Genomic DNA, 21147 nt, shown 5'->3' on the forward strand with positions numbered 1-21147 from the left:
GAGGAAGCAGCAGAAAATGGCAATGAAAACATGGAAAATGACAAAGGTGAACCAAGTGAGCCAGGTGAGGTGGAARCAGAGGACAATGAAGAAAAGGAATCACAATTAAATCAAGTGGGTGCCTCAGGGTTGAATGAAGATGCAGAAGAGCCTGAAATAGAGATGGAGGACAAAGTTACAGATGAGGAGACCAAGGAAGAAGTGGAGGAAGTTGGGGAAGAAACAAAAGAGATGGAAGAAGAAAAGGAAACAAAAGAGGAGACAGAGGATGAAACAAAAGAGGAAGAAAAAGATGAGGAAGTACAAGAGGAAGCAGAAGAAGATAAAAAAGAGGAAGAGGAAGAAACAAAAGAGGAGGAAGAGGAAGCAAAGGAGGAGGAGGAAGAGACAAAAGAGGAGGAGGAGGAAGTGAAAGGGGAGGAAGAAGAAACAAAAGAGAAGGAGGAGCTAGAGGAGGAGGAGGCAAAGGAGGAGGAGGAAGAAACAAAAGAGGAGGAGGAAGAAGTGAAGGAGGAGGAAGAAGAAACAAAAGAGGAGGAAGCAAAGGAGGAGGAAGAAACAAAAGAGGAGGANGAAGAAACAAAAGAGGAGGAAGCAAAGGAGGAGGAAGAAACAAAAGAGGAGGAGGAGGAGGAAGTGAAGGAGGAGGAAGAAGAAACAAAAGAGGAGGAGGAAGTGAAGRAGGAGGAGGAAGAAACAAAAGAGGAGGAGGAAGTGAAAGTGGAGGAAGAAGAAACAAAAGAGGAGGAGGARGAAGAAACGAAACAGGAGGAGGAGGAAGCCAAAGAAGAGGAAGAAGAAACAAAGGAGGGTGAGGAGGAAGTGGAGGAGGAGGAACAACAAGCAAAGGAGGAGGAGGAAGAAGAAATGAAAGAGGAGGAGGAGGAAACAAAGGAGGAGGAGGAAGAAACAAAAGAGAAGGAGGAGGAAGTGGAAGAAGAGGAAGAAGAAACAAAAGAGGAGGAGGAAGAAAAAGAAGACAAGGAAGAAACAAAGGAGGGAGAGGAAGAAGATGAAGAGGAAAAAGAAACAAAAGAGGAGGAGATGGAAGAAGAGGAAAAAGAGGAAGCAAATGAGGAGGAAGAAACAAAGGAAGAGGAGGAAGGAAACAAGGAAGAGGGAGAACAAGAGGAAGAAACACAACATCAAGAGCAGGAAGCTGAAGAATCTAAAGCCGAGGACGAAGCTGAAGAAGAAGCTGAGGAGTCAGAAAGTAGGGTTAATGAGGCTGCTGATGAGCAGGAGACATCTGAATACGGAGGGCCCGCTGATGGTTCTGGGGAGGATAACAGTCCTGAAGGAGTTGCTGCTGAAGGAAATGAAGCTGAGCAGGAAACCCAAGATGATGCTGAGATGCTGGAAGAAGCAAACCCAGAGTCAGAAAGTGAGTCATGCTCAGCCAAGGAGGAAAACAACAATGAGGAAGGCAACAAATGTGGGGATAATGAGGTGGAATTGACTAGTAATGACCATGACAAGGCAAACGAAGAACACAACGATGAAGACAACAGCAAAACTTCTCTAGGAGCTTCCAATATCAGAAGAAAGAGAAACTCCAAAAAAACAGAGACTTTGAGCAAAGCAGCCGCCTGTTCTTRTTATTCTTCTATGGGTAACTTCTCACAGCAATCCCAAAAGGGGTCTGATGATGAAGAAGAAGAGGAAGACAAAGACAACAATAACCCCACAAGTGACATCCCCAATGGAGAGATTCAAAGTGATGAGAGCAGCAAGCCTTCAAAGATGTATCCTGACAGTGAGGAGGAGGAAGAGGACAAGGCATCTTCCTGCACTGATCCTGTGGGAGAAGAGGACCAGCARGATGCTGAAGGTGCAGATCCAAAGGAGAATGGCAATACTGATGAGGTTGTGGCTTCTAAAAAGAAGGAAGACTCTGATGAGATTGACCAGGATGACCTGGACTTCTAGAACTGTTTATCAAAAACTGTTGTGGTTTTTTTTTCATTTCTTTCTTTTTTTTTAAGTGTATTTTCTTTACCTATAACAGTAACTCCAGCAAGTCAAGCCATCGTAATTGGCTTTTCTTCTGAGTTAAATGTGTTAAATTTGATCTTGAATCCTGTGAGTAAAATTGCTTATCTGCCCTTATTTCTAGAGGGCTGGCATTAAGTTTTAGTGGTTTCAATAGAACAGTGGTTTGGGAAAAGAGATTTTGTTTGTGATACCTTCTTCCCTCTCTTTCAAGCCATGCCGTTTGCTGCTTGAGTGACCTGAGGCTCTGCTGGGCATCATCTCTGATTAACTTCAGGATGCCTTTTGTCTGTTGCATGCCATTTTTTTTTCTGGAAAGACTGCCAATTACAGAATTGTGACAAAATCTGGATTCATTGCCAAAGTCTGGTCAGAGCCCACAGAGATGTACACTCATTTTTGACTCTTACCATCTTTCCTCTCCTCTCCTTTATTTTCCTTCTGTTTGTTCTGTTCTGTTCCTCTGTACCCAGAGAAAGGGTCTGAGATACCGAAGTCCTGAACACGCCTGCTTTCCCTGCTTGTATTTAGTAGAATTTGAGATCATTCCTCTCTTCACTGGAARTCCAGAAGGATCATCCCTGTAGCTCCTTCCTCCTGACCACCAAGGCATTTATACCATGCTCATCACTGTAGTATCTAGCGATGTGGTGGTAGATGAAAYGGATGAGTAAATTCACCTGTCAGGTATTGATGAGAAATGGGTAAATGCTGCATTGACCAAATTAGAAGTGGACAAAGTCCACTCCCTTGTAAGTACATTTGAGAATGCCAATGATGATGTCTAAGCACTTTACACTCAAACATTTCAGCACCAGGCCCTGTTCTGAAGCTATTTGGAGCTGCAGTTTCTCAGTGCCTCGCCCTTGCAGACAACCAGCTATATATAACTAAGTTTACCTTTAACATGGAAAAAGATCGAATATTTGTGTTGCAGCAATCATCCAGAAGAGACTCAAGCATGCACAGGAGAGGCTGGACTTTGCAAATAGCAGTAGAACTGAGGTCTTGATTTAACTGCTTCTTTCCATTGTGCTATTATTGTATATTTTTGTTGTTGTTGTCCTGGGTCAATGTACTAGAGGTTCAATTTATAAATAAATGCCCAAGGAATGTCAGAAGAAGTCTGACCATACCTCAATGCAAGCATATGGTTTCACCTCTTTGGGAAGCATTCCCTTTTATCAACAATTTGCAGGGGAAAAAAAACCCTAAAATCTGAGAGAAAGTGAAAACAAAATGTATGGTGAAAAAGTGTGTGTCTATTTGTGTAGGTTTGTGAAGGCTGATGCAAATACAGAGAAATTATATTCAAAATCAAATAATTAATACTGATACCATTTCAGGATGAATCTCAAAATCAATTAATAGTTTTCCAGAGGTAAGAAACATCTCACCAAAATTAAGAGGTAGCATTCAGCTCCAGATCAGGGTATGTAACTTAARGTATCTATGATATAGTTGTCTATGTGATGTAGTCAATGGAGAGCGAGGCCTCAGCTCAGTTGCCTTCAATATGGGTTTATAGTGCAATCTGACATTCTYCTAGTGCCCAACATACATAGCCACATAGTCTTTAAGACAGAAATTTAAGAAAGAACTGAGCCTTCCTAGAACAGTGGTGAAAGAGCACTCTCATCTGTTAGATTCATCTAGCTGGCCTGGGTTTCCCAGGGCATTTCAGATGAAACTAGACCTCTTTCTAGATACAGCTCAGGTGAAAATTGACTGTTTCAAAGGTTGATATCTTGTCATGTAGCTATTTTCAGACTTAGGATTATGAATAGTTTTCAGGCAGCTTGGGTTCAATTCAGCTGCTTAAACAAAGATATTTAGGGCCAACTGAGATGCTATAGAGAATCCTGTCTGGCCTCCCATAGGGTTTTTGACAACAGATTTGAAAGTTCTACTGAATCCTCATTGTCCAGACTCATGGTTAAATGTAACACCCGCAGAGGATCAGTTGTCTCCCTGGCTTTTACTATCTCAGTCGGAGAGGAATAGCAGGGATGTCAGCTCTAGGTGACAGCTTTGTTCTGTAGCAATGTCCTATGCCCAATATTCTGATTCTGTATAAAATCTTTCCAAGGTTTCCACAGACAAATACAACCACATCTTCCACATCAATAACACTTTTTAGGATATGCAAAGTGAGAAAAATTAAAAATATTGTTACATACGTCTTCAAAGCTAGCCAGATGCAAGCTTGTCTCMAACCCCTGTCCAGGGACAGGGATGCTGGGTGGAGGTTGCAGCACATTTAGTCACACAAGATGCATTTGCCACCACACATTATTCAGAACTTGTACAAGACCTACAAGGAGGGGAACTGCTACCTCAGCACAGCTTCTTGGTGGCCCTATAGCACATGCGTCTCCACATCAGTAGGTGCTGGAAGCTATGGAGGTGTATACAGAAACGTATAGGTTTCATAGGGAATATGATGAAAAGTCTGCATGCTGATGCATCAATTCTTGATTCAGAAAACGCTGAACCTGGCAGCAGAAGGAAGAACTGAGCTTGGCATGAGAGCCATGCTGGAAGTGGTGTGTATTTGCTTAAGTTTAAATGTTTCGAGATGCCCAAAAACAACTTGCAAGACTTTCAGTGGCACTTGTAGGCTCTGCCAGGTAGCAGCTCAAGCTCTTCATCCATGATGAATTTTAAAGATACTCATTGATTCCAAGATCACGCTTTTATATGAACGGTCTTTGTCCACTAGAAGTCATCTCTGGAACTGAATGGGTGAGTGAGAAAGGTAGAACATTTCCCAGGATCTCTCCTCCAGGTTGTTCACTTTCTTAATTTTAAAGCAGATAATGCTTAGTCAACATCACACCATACTCATGTTCAGTTAATAAGTTCCATCTTGTGTGTATCTCAGGCAGAACCAGTAAGAAAAAAGAAAATAAATATAATGCAAAAATACAATCATCAGATCATATAAAAGCAGGAGACAAGCTGATTCAGGATCCCAGACCAAATGAGTTTGGTTTCAAAATTTTAGAAAAAAAAAGAAGAATAAAAGAAAATTGAAATTACCAGAGCTCTTTCCCATGAGAATGGTCATGTTCATGTCCTGTGTTCTGCACCATCAGTGTTTGAGCAATGACTCATGTGCCCTCTGCTCATGAACAGCAGATGTGTTGGGCAGCAATCACAGTGTCCTTCTTAGGGACATGTTGCCAAAGTAGGAGTTTCTTCCCTCTGATAGTCTTCCCCAGGATCACTCAGAGCTTCAGCAAAYGAAGCAGGTTGCTCATGGTCATGTCTTTCCCATTTGCACCGCTTCCAATATTTACATTTCCCCACGGTTTAAGTGACTAACTTGCATGTTCAATCTTGCAACTTCCCTCTCTTAAGGCAAGAGAACAAGTTATCAWCCCTATCAAAAGCCACATTTATACCAGCTGGAATGATACTGCTTTTCACCACCTGGAGGGGATTACAGCTGCTGTCTTTCAGCAGAATTGAGGAGGAGGGAGCAGAGGCAATGCGAGACTTGCACAGATGTACAGCACGTTCTGCTGTGCAACTCTAACTCTTTATTTTCCTTTGGTCAGCAAGACAAATTGCTTCTTGATGCATGTCAGTTTTGTTTTTCATTTTTTTTTTAAACAGGAAATATTCAGTGAAAGATAATGAAGAGTGTGGTGAACCACTGAAATAAAAGAAATCTGCTTTTTAAAGCAGAGAGGTTTCTGCAGATGTGTGTTAGCAGAAGCTGTTCTAACTAAGAGAGAGCAATTATCCCTTTTCCTGGTGGGTCTCATCCAACACCATATTTATCTCCAGCCACTTGAAATCCCATCTGCCTTGCAGGAAGGTGTGGTTTGAGTTATTATTTCTGTATCTCAGGCTCCTCCAGGAGGTTTTGTTCTGCAGGGCAGGGAGAGTTTCCAAGCTCAATCTCTGTGTGCCCTGCAAGCTGACTTGATGATCTTGAAGGTCTTCTCCAACCATAACAATTCTATGATTCCCCAGAAATGCAACTCTATGCTTCTCCTCCACAAAACAGATCCATTGTGAGTAACATCTCCACACCCATTACTCAAAAGAGATACCTCCTCCTCTTGGAGGCAGGAGGATCTGGACGTGGTTAAGACATGAGAAAGGGGTCACATTTGGCCATGTTGTGACCATAGAATCACAAAATCCTAAAGACTGGAAAGGACCTTTAGAGATCATCTAGTCCTACCCCCCTGAACACGCAGGGTCACCTAGAGCATGTGGCACAGGATTACATCCAAGCAGATTTTGAAAATCTCCAAAGGAAGAGATTGCACAACATCTCTTGGTAGCCTGTTCCAGGGCTCTATCACCCTCACTGTCAAAAAAAAAATTCCTTAAGTTTGTGGGGAACTTTTGGTGCAGTTTCCTCTAGTTCTTTTGGTTTGTGGCCGTTTCCTCTAGTTCTATCAGTGGCCATCACTGAAAAGAGGCCGCCCAATCCTCCTCACTCCCTCTCTTGAGGTATCTATAGACACTGMTCAGGTYCCCCCTCAGCCTTCTCTTCTCCAGGCTGAACAGGCCCAGCTCCCACAGCCTTTGCTCACAGGGCAGATGTTCCAGGCCCCTAATCATCCTTGTAGCCCTGCACTGGACTCTCTCCAGCAGCTCCACATCCCTCTAGTCCTGGGGAGCCCAGAACTGGACACAGTAAACTAGATGTGGCCTCACCAGGGCTGAGTAGAGAGGGACGATCACCTCTCTTGACCTGCTGGAGACGCTCTTCCTAATGCATCCCAGGATCCCATTGGCCTTCTTGTCTAGAAGGGCAYGCTACTGCCTCATGGTCATCTTGTCATCCATGATGCTCAGGTCCCTCTCTGCAGGGCTGCTCTCCAGAAGGTCAGTCCTCAGCCTGTACTGCTATCCAAGGTTACTCCTCCCCAAGTGCAGGACATTGAACTTGCCCTTGTTGAACTTCATTAGGTTTCTCTTGCCCAGTTGTCCAGTCTGTCCAGGTCTGGATGCACCACCATCCCTCTGGATGGTGGTGCAGCCCGTGGGGGTATCAGCTACCCCTCCCAGTTTCGTATCATCAGCAAACTTGCTGAGGGGACACTCTGTCCCTTCATCCAGGTCATTGATGAATAAATTGAACAGGACTGGAATGAGGACTGACCCCTGGGGGAAACCGCTAACTACAGTCCTCCATCTGGACTCAGAACTACTGATCACCACCCTCTTAGCTCTGCCATCCAGYCAGTTCTCAGTCCACCTCACCGTCCACTCATCTATCTCACACCTCCAGATCTTCCTCTTTCCAGGCTTCTTCTTTTGTCCCTAGGGTCTGGGATTCCAGAGGGCTGCCCTTGGTAAACACTGAATTAAAGAAGGCAGTCAGCAACTCTGTTTTTTCTGTGTTTTTCATAACCAGGGCACTCACCCCATTCATCAGCAGACCTCTGTTCTCACTAATCTTCCTTTGGCCATTGATATATTTGAAGAAGCTCTTCTTATTATTTTTAATAKCCCATGCCAAATTATGTTCAAGCATGCCTTAGTTTTCCTTGTTGCATCCCTGAAATCCCTGCCAACATTCCTGTGTTTTTCCCAAGGGGCCTGTCCTTTCTTCCACATTGTATATTGCTTTCTTTTGCRTGAGTTTTGCCAGGAGCTCCCTGCTCATCCTTGCAGGTCTTCTGTCCCGCCACCTCACTTCTTACTCRTAGGGATGCACCAATTCTCAGGACRGAGGAAGTGCTGCTTGAAAACTAACAGTTCTCTTGGGCCCTCCTTCCTTCTAGAGCCCTAGACCATGGGGTTCTTCCAAGGAGGTCCCTGAAGAGGCCAAAGTCAGCCCTCCTGAAATGCATGATTGCAAGGCCACTTACAGCCCTGCTTCCTCCTCAGTGGATCARTATTAAATCCTTGGACCACATATTAAATCCTTGCCAGTAGCCCTCCTCCAAGCCTTAAGTATGTGGGAGATATGAACTTGGGAAGGATCTCTAGGAAGGACTGCACCAAATACAGGCTATGTGGGGCTATGTGGAGTCTCCCATCAATTCTACTGGAGCCGAGGGGCTGCAGATGCCTGCTTCCTCATCCCCTTCAAACAGAGAGCCCATCATGATGTCAGGTGGGTGGAGGGATATTTGTAGTCTCACTGCCTGATCTAATTTTAACTCCCTGCCCTGGACTGAGCACCAGGGTCTGCAGCAGCTCCAGCAAGAAAGACCCCACTAACCTTTCTAAATTTGGCAGCTTGAGGCTTGCAAAGCATTATAATTGCAATCCATGGGGAGGTCTCACCTAGGAGCAACTGCGCACCTGCCCTATTTTGACCAAATGTTATCACATTTTTTTTCATTTGCTGCAAGCGTGAGGGCATGGCCCTGCTCAGAAAAGGAACCTTTATCTAAGTCTCATGCTGTGGAAGTGTGGTTGAGCCATCCATGAGGTGCTGTGGYGGTGCCAGTGGGTTTCAGCCCTCCCAGTAGAAAGGGCTTCCCTTTAGAAAGCCTATTGCAGGCTCCAGGACAATGTGACATGCTTTAACCTTACAGTTCTTGCATAAAGGATGATGCTTAGGCTCTATTTCCTSTTTTAAAATAGCTGAGTGAGGCTCTTCCAGCCCCGTGACTGYGAGAGAGTAGGCGTAGAAGCAAGGTCAGAACAGGGCCTTCTAAGCGGATGGAGATGCTTCTCAGTGGTGCCTAATTAGTCTCTTGCAGTGCAGAAGTCCTCCCCCTTCATGCACCGCCCCATCTGAGAGTCACCAAGACAATCCCAGGCTGCTGGACAGTCTTAGCATGCTGGCTCTTTTCTGGCTTACCTGATGCAAAAATGTGGGAAGGGGCTGGGAAAAGTGAATATTGAGATAGTCCCAGGATCCAAATCCAGTAAAACATCATCTCTCCATTTCCCACTGAAATGCTTCCTTGGTGCAGTGCCTTACTTGTTCACAACAGCAACCTCAACTACATGTTAACATGTTGCATGTTAAGCTTCATGAACAAGAGGGTCTCTGGAATATGCAAAATTCTTCCCACTGTAAACGTAAATGTTTAAAAATAATTTCTTGATTGYTAAATGTTCAAAATTCTTTGTTCCTTCACTCCTGGATTGCTTCCCAGGTCACACAGGGCTCTGGCTTCAGGGTAGACACCTGGGACCAACCTGTGCCCTTGACCATGTCAGTGGGTAGCAGGACTCAACCCCATGAAAGAGTCTAGCCTGAAGGCAAGGGATGCAGCCAGTTCTCCATCTCGTCCTTCAGTCTTGTGCCACAGTCCGTCCCTCCATGCCTCTGACACGAGTCACCACTTGCCTATGCACAGCATTGCAGAGGACATCCACATTTTTACACAGTTAGACAGAAGAAAAAGGAGGGATCTTGATGTCTTATCACCTAACTTCCACTGAAATCAGTGTGAACTGGATAAAGACTTTCTGCAGGTAAGCTTTCCTAGAGCCAAAAATCCTTCATAATTTTCACTGGCAAATTTTACCCATGTGAGGAGATTGGATTTAGATTTGTCTGTCACTATTATAGGAGAAATGCACACCTTGGCTTAGTCTTTATCTGTTTTTTTTTTTTTTTTCTCTTTCCAAATGATGGATATAAGAATATTAGAGCTTCCCTCTTTTCTTTCTTTTCTGGCAATAGACAGGCAGAGCTGGTTTGGGTTGCTTAAATCCAAAATGGAAATCCAAAGCTAGTGAGATGATGGATCAGATAAGGAAGCAGGGATCCTTCATTAAAAGCCTACACTTAAATGAAGGAACAGGATTTGCTCATTTACAAAGATATCTCCATGCTTCTGAGAAGATTAGATTATATTTTAAAGCAGAATATTTTACCTCTTCCTCAATATTCCATCTTGCCCTAAATCCAACCTTAAAAGCCAATACCCTTGTGTTCTTTTGTTGTTGCTTTGTGTTTTGTTTTGTTTTGTTGTTTTGTTTCATTTTGTTTGTTTGTTTGTTTGTTTTATGCTCCTAGAAYGGAGTATTTTGCTTGGCTTCTTAAGAAATTTAAAGAGTCAAAGTAGGGACAAAGAAGGACACTAAGGACACTTAGGAATTTCCTCAAGAAGGAGACATCATGCTTGCCCCAGAAGGGATAAAGTTTCATCCAGACTTTGTACCCTACTATACACCTGAGAATCCCATCCAAGCTCCTCTCAAGGRGCATTTCAGGAGTTCCTCATGGAGAAACTCGGTTTTCTCCGTCACAGACCTGGTGATTTATTTAACAGATAAGGGGATGGTGGGGAAGACACCAGGCCCATGAAGACATCAATTCCTGGCCAATTCAGTTCCCAACAGTAACGTGCCAGGAAGGAGGGAGAATGTGAGAAGGCAAATGCACCGGCTTGATGAGATCATTATCTCTTGCTGCTGTTGCTGCTGCTGAACCGCAAGGATTTTGTTACATCAGCTGCCTTTCAGAGCTGCCAGCCAGTCACAGCAAGGTACTTCATCTAATCTCATCAGGCTTCACCTTCCYGTGACATCCCTTGAGCAAGAAAAGAGGATTGTGCATCCCTGGCTGCACCCTTGATCCACGCTACGTGTGGGAGAGGAAGGACAGAAACTAGGAAAAATACCTTCCCCTCTCCCCCTCCTCTTCCCTCCCTTTTTCCTGTTGATTCTCCCTATCTCTTCCTGCCCAGTGATCCTAGCATAGACTGTCCTTTTCCCAGCAAGCTGACAGGAATCAAGCACTTCCCTGCACACAAGGGCTATTCCCTGTCAGAGGGATTCCTGCCAGAGATGGGGGATCCCTTTTCCAGCCCCGTGGAAAAGGGGATCCTGACTCAGGGGAAAAAGGAAGACCCTCTGGGGAAACAGGGCATCTATCTCCAAGCAAGTATGGACTATAAGCTTGATGCAATGCAAATACAGCTGTCCAGATCAGGAGTTATGTAGACAATTCCGACCTTGTTTTTTACCATGTCGGAGCAGAGCAGCTTGTGGAAAATGAGTGGGAGGGATTTGGCTTAGCACAATTAACAGTCAAGAAGGAGAAGTCAGGCATACATTAATTGCATTTGCAGATGACACTTAGCTGGGGAGGCCTTTTACGGTGTCATGATCCTCCGGGCCTTAACAGATAACTCCCTGACCTGGGTCTTGTAAGAGCTTTATTGTTTTATGTGGATCAGCTGCAGGGAAAGGAAGCCTCACCTTCCCCAGCAGCAGTCATACAAACACAAAGAAGAACTTTTAAATGGCCAGTATACCTTCCCARCTGTAGGCATTTAGGGATATTGCTTAAACCATACCTTTCCTTTGCACTTATGGATGGGTAATTAACTCTGCAGGTAGCTGTCTTTCTGCTATTGAGCACGCAGGATCACTCGAGTCCCGGCCACACTGAGAAAGTCAGTGYCTACAAACGGTTGCTCCTCCAACTATCATTCTTATTGGCCTCARTTCAGTTAAACTCAGGAAAAATCAACACTCTCCTATCTACTCGTTGCCTGTGCAAATGCTTGCTCAAGTCCCACCAATGCAGACCCAAAGGGGTCTAATCAACAAAAAGGTAAAAGTTGCTTCCTCTTGCTGCTGCAACTTGTACAAGGATCAAGTTGGCACCTTCTGGAAACACCCGCTGAAGCAATCCCCAAGGCTAAGCAGGTGAGGACATGCTTAGCTGGTGAGTCCCAACAGGCCTTAGAAATTAATAAGTTCCTCACTGTTCACTGCTGTCGAGACTTAGACAGCTCCAGACATGTCCAGAAACAGAATTTTATATATGCTGTGGGGACTGAACCAAAGGGAACTTGGGAAACATGAGTGTCTGGGACAATAAGACATAGGTGGCTGCAGCCTGAGTGTTTGGAGGATCAAAAATGAAATGCTCAAGCAGAAAGATCAAGGGCAGAAGGTGGACTCATAAACGCCAACACAACAAAACACAAATAATTTAAAAAATCTTTCTTAAAGAAAGGATTCTATTCTTTCTAGTCTTTTTTTTTTCTTTAAAGACAATTTAGATAACCCTCACACCAATTTACTAAATTAAAGCAGGCAACAGAAGGAATGGACTATCGATATGATATCTGTTTGAAGATTTTTGATTTCTTTGAATCTTTTTCTGGACACAGGATTAAATTTCAATTAGCCTGTTCATGAAGCAAGCAGTTTCATGACAATAAAACTCCATGAAATAAATTTTCCTCCCTAGAAAACATTAAACAAATAAACAAAAACCTTTGATGAGAGACATGAGGAGATGAGAGTATTAATTTGATTTGGAGTAGTTTCAGTGCTAGCCGAGAGGAAAAGACAGCAATTTCCATCTGAATTATAGCCACTGTCATGCTGGCACCACGGTTACGTCTAGCAGGGCTCTTTGCCAGGATTTCCCAATTCGGCAGAGACAGGATAGGTTTTCTTCTGCAGCCTGCACTGCAAAAACAGCCTGCTTACCACAACCCAAAGTGGGATGTTTGGGCAGTTGACACCCAAAGGAGGAGAYTTGCCTGGCAGTGGTCTCCAAACTACCTGTGAGCATGGGCTGACACAACRTTTACAAGCAGCAAAAGCAAATCAGATGGACATCCAAACACAGAAGTGAGTCAGGCATCCAGAAATTAAGGAAATATTTCAGGGCTGTGGTGTCGTAGACCACCCTAGACAGTTTTCACAACCTCCGTTACAAGGTCTCCTTGCTCCATAGCTCTTGCTTTTGGAAATGAGATACTCCAGAGGTTTGCATTAATGTAAAACCCTAAGAAAGATGCATAGCACAAGGTCCTTGCTAAGCTCAGGGAAACCAGGGTGCTGTTTCTTCTTCTTCTTTTTTTTTTTTTTTTTTAGGAGATAGTTCCCCTTTACTTCACTCCATCCCTGGTCCAGAAGCAACTTCCTTAGCAAAACCAGACAAAATTCAAATTCTGCAGATGGGACAAGCAGCATCATTGGCTACCTTCACCTTTTTCTGGTTGCTGYGAACAGGCATCTCATTGAAGAATGCCAAGTAGGAACTCCAGTGTGAATTGTGCTGCAAAGCTTATGCTGTTCTTTGAGAGAAACATCATAKTAAAGTCATATCTTCCCAATGAAAATAAAAACATTATTTGAAATAGTAACTCTCTTGGGGTTTGCAGCAATGTTTCATCACTCCTTTTCACTCAAGTGTGTTTGCAGTCCTACCATTTCACTTTGAGTTTTGGCTCTTGCTAAGCCCTAAAGCTGCAGTGACATGTATCAGAGCATCAGAGATGAATGAGGTTAGCTGAGCTTAGTGTCGGATGTACAAATCCCGGCTGTCTCATTATAGATATGATACAGGGCAGACCTTTCCATGCTATAGAAAATGTTTGATTTCACTGGGCTGAAATAACCCTTTCAGAAGCATTTCTTTGTACATGCTTTCAGATTTTTAACWGGCAAAACACCTGGAACATCCCCAAATAACAGTGTGAATTCAGTTCAACTATCCATGTAAAAGCAGGCTCTTACTTCTCCAAGAATCCCAGCAACTTGGAAGCTGCTTGGAAGCAACTTGGAACACCTATGCTAAGCATGAAAAAATAAAGAGTAAATGGAAGAACCCATGCCAAAATTTTTTAAATGGCCTTACTGAGATAAAGGCTGAGATAATGAAACATGATATGCAGATTAAGGAGGAAGCAAAAATGAGAGCAAAGAGGGTGCAAAAACTACACAGAGTGAAATGCCCCCATTAGGGGACATCACACCATTGCTAGCCAATGAACACTATTATAAATAAATCATGCATGTCAGAATTAATTGAGACAACCATCAGCTTGGACAACCCAAGTTGAGACAACCACACTGAAAAAAAAAGAATAAAATAAAAAAAAACTATTTACTGGTCCAGGCTAGCCTTAGACCTCCTAGGAAAAGGGTTTAAACAGTGTCCTACGTGTTTTGTAGGGCTACTGATGCCTGCATTCAGCAGCCTGCAGAAACAAATGCAGGTAGCAGAAGCACTGAAATATGGTAGCAGAGAAGACAGAAGGAGCAATGCAAACAGATGAAGAAATCTACAGAGTAATGCAAATAGGCAGCTGGGAATAGCTGGGGATCAGCTGTAAGAGGAAGGCTTCAGTTTGATATATGGTGCCAGAGCTATTATTAATGGTTTGCTGGTTTTTACCTTTAAAAAATTTGAGTGGATTATTTATTATGTCACCATAGTGTTCCCATGATCTATGGAAGGGGCAATAATACATATCTGTTTCTGGCTTCTGGAATTCACTGGATTTTTTACAGCTCCTAATTAGGATTTAATTCTGCAGTCCAAACACAGATTATGTGGCACAAGATGAAAGCACTCTACTTYTTAAAAACACATTATATATATTTCCTTCAATGAATGAGCAGCTCTGCCAGTTGTCACTGTAGCGTTTTCCCAGGTCAAAGGATTTATTTTGCTTTAAAAATAATCGAAAACCCGTACCTGTCTCTAGAGTCCCTCTATGAAGAAAACTCATAAAAGGAGATTTACTTGGCTGCTGAGTACCATTTTCTGCACTAAGTGGGTCTTCTGCATTTGGGAAAAACTGCCTGTGATCCAGGCAGGGACTCAGCATCTGGGTTTGAGGACAAGCAAGGGGAACTGAAGGTCTGACTCAGAAGACAACATCACTGTTGACCATGAAAGAGCAAAACTGCAGATTCTCCACCACTGCTGGTGTCCTCAGTGCATCTTCCCTTCGGAACTCACTGTCTACGCCTCCTGGCATCTGTGCTTGGTGGTGGCACCTCTTTGTTCCCATAGTCAGTCCCCAGCTGGGCAATGGAAGCCTTTGAGATGTCTAAGTGCCTTCTGAATTCCTGTCTTCCATCTCTTCCAAAGTTGGAGAGGTCTRTCTCCACTTACCCCAAATGGAACGGCTCTGTGCTCACACCAAGAACCACAAGCAACTCTCAAGAAACCCAAATGTAAACCTTAAAGTTATCCTTAAGCAAGCCTTAGAGTTACCCTGCCCATAAAAACAAGGAAGGCAGGGAGGTACCACAACTGAGGCCAGTGGATAACAAAAGAAGGGCCACTTGCCATTGGCACGCTGGAGAGAGAGTTTCTCTTAAAACAGGTTGTGCAGAGCAGGTTAGTGTAAATTGTTCCTTGGAATGGGTTCTGTCTGGATCCCTCCTGGATCTGGCTCTGCCCTGCGGCTGGGTCTGGTACTATTTTTGCAGCTGCCTAACAGAGAGACACTTAACATTTCAGTTCACTTGCAAGCTGGGCTACAGGAAATGCCCTGTTGTTCTCTGCACACATTGGGATATCCCATACCCACTGCTCAATGGTGAACTGACCCTTTCAGTGTGGGGAGAGACCAAGTCTTCAGGTTGAATGTGGTCATGGGACTGAGGAAACGGATAGTTAAGAGATTGCATTATTGTATTACTATTCTCCTTCATGAGCAGAGCATTTATTCCCAGCAGCTTGGTGAGAGACAATAATAAAACAATCAGAATAAATATTCTGAATAGTGGGAAAATGCACTTTTAACCTACTCTATAAGTGCACCTCCTGGTCCAGGCCTCCCCATTTCTATGCTTTGTCATGTACCTTTGTCAATAGTTTTAATGTGTATGTGCGGATCTGTGTGTTCATTCACTATTTAGTGTGGTTGCAAGTAGCTTGTTTTTGCCTAGCAGCACCCTGGACCCTTAATTCCTGTTGYATTGATGGGTGCTGGTGGTGGGTGCTGGGCACAGGTTAGGAGCATGAGCTACTTGGAGATTGTTCCATGGTGATGATATGTATGATATGTTTGTGACACAGCTAGAAGATCAGGGATTCCCAAACTGAGTTTCTAGATTTACTTCTCGTGACATGAGTGGTCCTAATCAGTCCTGTTATCTATGGTTGAAATGGGCGAATCCTGAACCTGATCATCTATCACATGCTCTTCTTGTGGGCTACAAAACAGCAAAAGGCAATGAAGGAAAAGGCGAAGGGGTGGCCCATATGAGATCTCTTGCACTCCAAGGGGTCCCTTCACTTGAAAATGTAGAACAGCAGACAGCAGAGTGTGAGGAATAAGGCYCAGGACCGAGCTATAGGGTTCCCTTGAGTTATAGGGTAAGTAGAGTCACAGGAAGACCGTGAAACACAAAGGGAAACATCAGCATATGATATTTAGCTTTAACAAGGTGGATGGTGAACTACTTGGATGGTAAGCTTCTCATTGAGCAAAAACAGGAATATCCACATTTTTCAAATAMTGACAGCTGTATGGAAGACCATGTATTACTGGGTCTGACCAGAGGTTCTGCTAGCCCATATCACCTGTCTGCTATATTTACCAATTTTTAGGAAGAGAGTGTCAGAGATATGCAATATAAATAATTTATGGACAATTGCCCATTACAATAACTGAATAACAATTGAATAATAATTGAATAACAATTCAACAATAACTGAAAATGTTGAATATTGTTATTATTACAGCAAGGAGGCGCTGAGGCAGCAGTTCTGGGCATGACTGCAGCCATGCAGAGGCCAGGAGAAAAGCCTGGAACCAAATCTGCATCTTCCAAGTTCAGCATGCAACACTTACCACTAGGCTACACTGCTTCCCATCCTATCTGCAAGCACAAAACCCAGACGGAAAATAAAATACTTGGGACCTGCAATGGACCTTGAGCAAAGCAACATCTTTCAGTGTACCCTGGTGGAAGGGCTTACACAGCCTTCCAAGCTGACATTAAAACAAACACTATGTGGTGCTGGATTGCTTTAAAACAATTATTTTCTCTTTMATCACCTGCTGGTTATTAAAACTCCTCAGATAATCATAAAGCAGGAGCTTCCTGCATTCACTTCAGTTGCTCTCGTTGGACCATTTACCTAAGTCAAGAGATTCTGCAGCTCATTTTTCAGTTCCAGTCTGCAGTGCCTTGCTGGGGATGATATAATGCTCTCCATAACCTTTCTGTCTTGGAAGAGGCAACGCTCAGTCAATAGCCCATCAGGGTGACAGATCCCAAGTCCCACTGCAAGCCGTGATGGATTATCTCAGGGTGAGATTTCATATATCTCCTACTTTCAGAGGGGAGATGACACAAATAATTGGTGTCACTTCTGCTGGCCCAATGCCAAATGCTGACAAAACAGTTCCTTATCTGAAGCTCCAGTGATTTGTGCTGAGATTTGTGTGCTGCATAGTGGGAAGGTGCCACCATGGCACTGAGGTCGAGGGATGTCATGTTGCTGTGACACCCAGTTGCCTCTCTGGATAATGTAATAGAYTGGTGTCGTGAGCAGGTCTGATACCGTGCACGGCCTTGGAAACACAGCTTAATGCTGGCTCTGAGCCCTGGAGAGCTTTGAAGGCCAGGAGAAAAGACCTATCTGCCCACACATGGGAGGAAAATTGAGATAAAACCACAGGCTGCGTGAAGAATTTTAGAGGCAGCTTTCTCCTTCTCAGGTTCTAATTCTCCTCTAAATCACCTCTGAATATTCAGCTGAGAAAACTACAGGGTGCTGCCACATGGCAGTTCCCAAAGTGGTTGCAAGTTCCCTGCACGTGCTATGGCAGAAATGCAGTAGCAGCTGTTACTCACCACTACATGTGCTCTAACAGCACCTTTACCCCTTATGAAGCAGGTGCACCTTCTAATTATATGTGCTATATGAAAATATACAGTTTCAGCCCTAAAATCTGAACCTTTTTATAGGCAACACAGAAGAGAGGAGGGACTGGATGTATGATAATGGATTCTCAGTATCATACAGCTAGCCTCGAGCTGGGAAGTGACCCCAGGTCTCCTATATCTAGGTCTGCTTTTCCCAGGAAACCTCTCCTTCCCTGAATCCCTTCCACTTTGATTCTGTCACTTATCCCCACTCACCATTAACTGACAGTGCTTTGGCCCCCAACTCAAATACAAACTCCAGAACTATTGGAATATATCAAAGATATGTAGATATTCCCTGAGGGAAAAATCCATTATGACGATGTCCTGGGATAAATCAGGATTATCCCATTGGGGTTAATGTTGTCACGACAGAAACCAGGTCTCACTGGAAGGTTTTGGTTTTCACTGAAAGGTTTCGGGTTATGAGAGAGATAGACCTATTTGTTAAGCACATATTTCTGCCCTTAAGAACTTGGACTTGGTGACACATGAACAGAGGAAGGGTATTTTAGAYGTCTCCAGGGCTTTCAAAGGCTGCTTCATTGTCCTCCTCCTCTCCCACTTTTCCTCTGCCGTATTGTTCGCGTTATCAATGACTCCCATGCACCGGACCACCACGCAGGAAAATAATTCAGCACCTGGCACTGGGCTCGCATCCTGTCTGCAGGGGCCGTGAGCTGAACAATTAGGTCTGGATCCAGCGTATGGCACCACACACGGCCGTGCGGGGAAGGAAATGGGGCACCCGCACAATGGATCGGGAAGCATCGGCCACACTTGGGAGAACAGTTGGCTCTTAGCAAATTTGCTCTTCCAGCTCAGGCCTGAGGTGATGGGACACATGTGCGTTTGACGCCCTCTGCTGACTATACGACAAATATGAATATATCGTAACTCTTTAATGCCATGACTCAATGACAGACCTTATCTCACTGGGCCTTTCCCGCTCCGTTGTTGCATGATCAGAAAATAGTAGAAAATATGGGATGGAAGGGATTCTAGTACTTCCCCTGCTCAAAAACAAGTCAATTTTGATTAAGTTCTGTTTGRTATGCTTGAGCATGTCTTCTTAAAACTTAAAAATTTGGGAAGAGGTTTTTTCCCCATTCCAACCTGGTGCTTGTGTCTCCTTGACCAATGTAACAGTATGGCCAGTTACCAAAGGTCCAAGTCCAAACCCTTGGTGATGCCAATGCAGCCATCAGCTCCCTACTGCCCAGCAAGCAAAGTGGATATAAATGATTCTGAGAAAGTTCAAAGTTCCTTTGCAAAGTCCCTTGCAAAGCAACTTTGGCTCCTAGAATCATTAGTTTCCTCATCCCTGGACAACATGGCTAAAGTGGAWGCAGTGGAGGTGACCTTCCAGACTAAATCTCATTTCAAAATTCATATTCTTTTCAAGCTACTGATTTTGGAATGCCAAMAGATGCATTTAAAATGCATCTTTTGAAGTGAATTCTGGATACCTGGGGCCAGAAACAGTGTCCAGACTTGTTTACTGGAAGTTCATCAACAGTGTTTCAACATGCTCCTGTCCAGTGTCTAGACAGAGACCCTTGGGGATCATCAGACCCATGYCCTCTCTAACTCCCTATGAGCTGTTTTATCCTTATACAAAAGGACAAAGTTTACGCTTTTCTTTGGTGACTGATGGAACCAGCCACAGAGTTGAGGGAAGASCCAGGTTCGAACCCCTCCTAGGGATGAAGGAGGCATATACATCCTAACTACAKGAAGCTGTAGTGTGCCTGAGGGTGACTCAGGCTGCAGTCAGAGTGACTTTACTTCATACGCAACACCTGTAAGTTTTTTGGACCATTCAAAGCAACTACCTCCTGGAGGACAATTGTGTAGGATCTTTAATACAGTATTGCTGCGATGAAGGGTTTAGGTGCTTACAGCCAATAGGTAGGACTCTGAGCAAGGGCTCCTGGGTCCTCTTCATCCAGATTTGATTGCCTAAAGCCCATTCTGATGAGGTGAGATGTCTCCTGCCTTGCAAAGAGGGTCSTATGGATTGCACCTTTAGGCAGCTCACATTGGTTGCTTACATCACCCAACCTTGGTGGTTCARCTTCAGCATCCAGGAAGACAGGAGGCATTTGGGTCATTTATTTTCCAGCATGCACAGGCCCTGGCTCCCCACTGAGGTGTGACAGTCATGATAATAAGCCAGGATGYTTCAGCAAGAAATTAGCTATTTTTCTTCTGCAGAGTAGCTGGGAAGACAGACACCCAACCTCAGCACAGATGCACTTGAAAGCTGGGTCTTGCAATGCTCCATGTTGTGATGACTAATCATCCTCTGTGCTGCTCTCTCCCACGTCCCACCTGCATTCGAGGATGGCAGCTATCCAGGCTCCCAAGCACTGATGAAAGTGTCAAGATTTAGCTTTAGCGTTGGAAAATATTTCGTCTTGACAAAACAACAGCCATATTTCCTGTATCTTTACACAAAGGAATAACAAGCTTATGTGTATCAAGCGTATTTATCTATACAGGATTTTGCCTTACAAGGAACAATAGAAACTTGAATCCGTGCAGGCACCCAACCACAGCAGAGTGTTTAGATTTTTTTTTTTATTATTATTGTTTTGGAAAATATTGTGCATACGGGAGTTCCTTAACACAGCAAGACAGCAGGCAGCTTCCTGTTATGAAAACAGCCAGCAACCTGACATTCAGCAATCTGACATTCCCTGCACCCTACACGATAAACAGGRCTGATAAAGATCTGCTACGAGAGGTACAATAGCACCCCTCCATAAAGGAATAGGACCTCCATACACAAATATCCCAGGCCATCTCTTCCAGTTTCTTTTATACAGCAGATAATCTCATCCTGCTTTCCGTATTTTCCCAACATTGATTCATTTCCCCTCAGGCAGGGGTCAAAGCGGGAGCTGGATGTTTGATACCACTTTCTCGCAGGTCTTTGTAGTTCAGAGGCAACCCTCTGTCGAGTCCTGAAAACTGTTTACTGGGTTTCCCTTCCTCCTGCCTTTTATGGTCCCTGCTTTTCAATGCCACAGCTGTTGAAACCATTGAGCTTGTCCCCAAATTCACCTCCTTGATCTGAATTCAGTTAAAGAAGAAAAGAAGAAAATACTGGGAATGTCTTCCCCCCTCCCTGACCTTATTAAGGGATGCTGGAATTGCCTCTCTTTCTCCCTGGCTCTTTACAGCACCTAGTACTGCAGGCATCCCTCTCCCAAGACCAAAGGAAAAATATTAATTTCCCACCAAATAAATGCAAGGTGGAGACATGTGAAAATTTACTTTAAAATAAGAGAGGGGAATTGCCTTCAGGGCTATTCATCTCATCTATTCCCCATGTGTTTCAGCATTTTTCCAGCCACTTATATCCCTGTGAGCTTCAGTGGAGCATCCTCCAGCTTTTCTCCATGCAGTGTTCTTCCTTTTCTGAATCCTGTAGAAAAAGAGGGAAAACACAGTTGCTCTTTCCTAACAGCCCTTTGGATATCTCCCAGGCAGTAGAGATGAGAGTGAGACAACCTGGTCTTTATCTCTCAGCTTTGAAAAAAATGGCAAATTCCACTTGGAGAATTT

Source organism: Nothoprocta perdicaria, unplaced genomic scaffold (genome assembly GCF_003342845.1).
Source record: "Nothoprocta perdicaria isolate Ctin4 unplaced genomic scaffold, notPer1 scaffold_101, whole genome shotgun sequence".
Classification (NCBI taxonomy): Eukaryota; Metazoa; Chordata; class Aves; order Tinamiformes; family Tinamidae; genus Nothoprocta; species Nothoprocta perdicaria.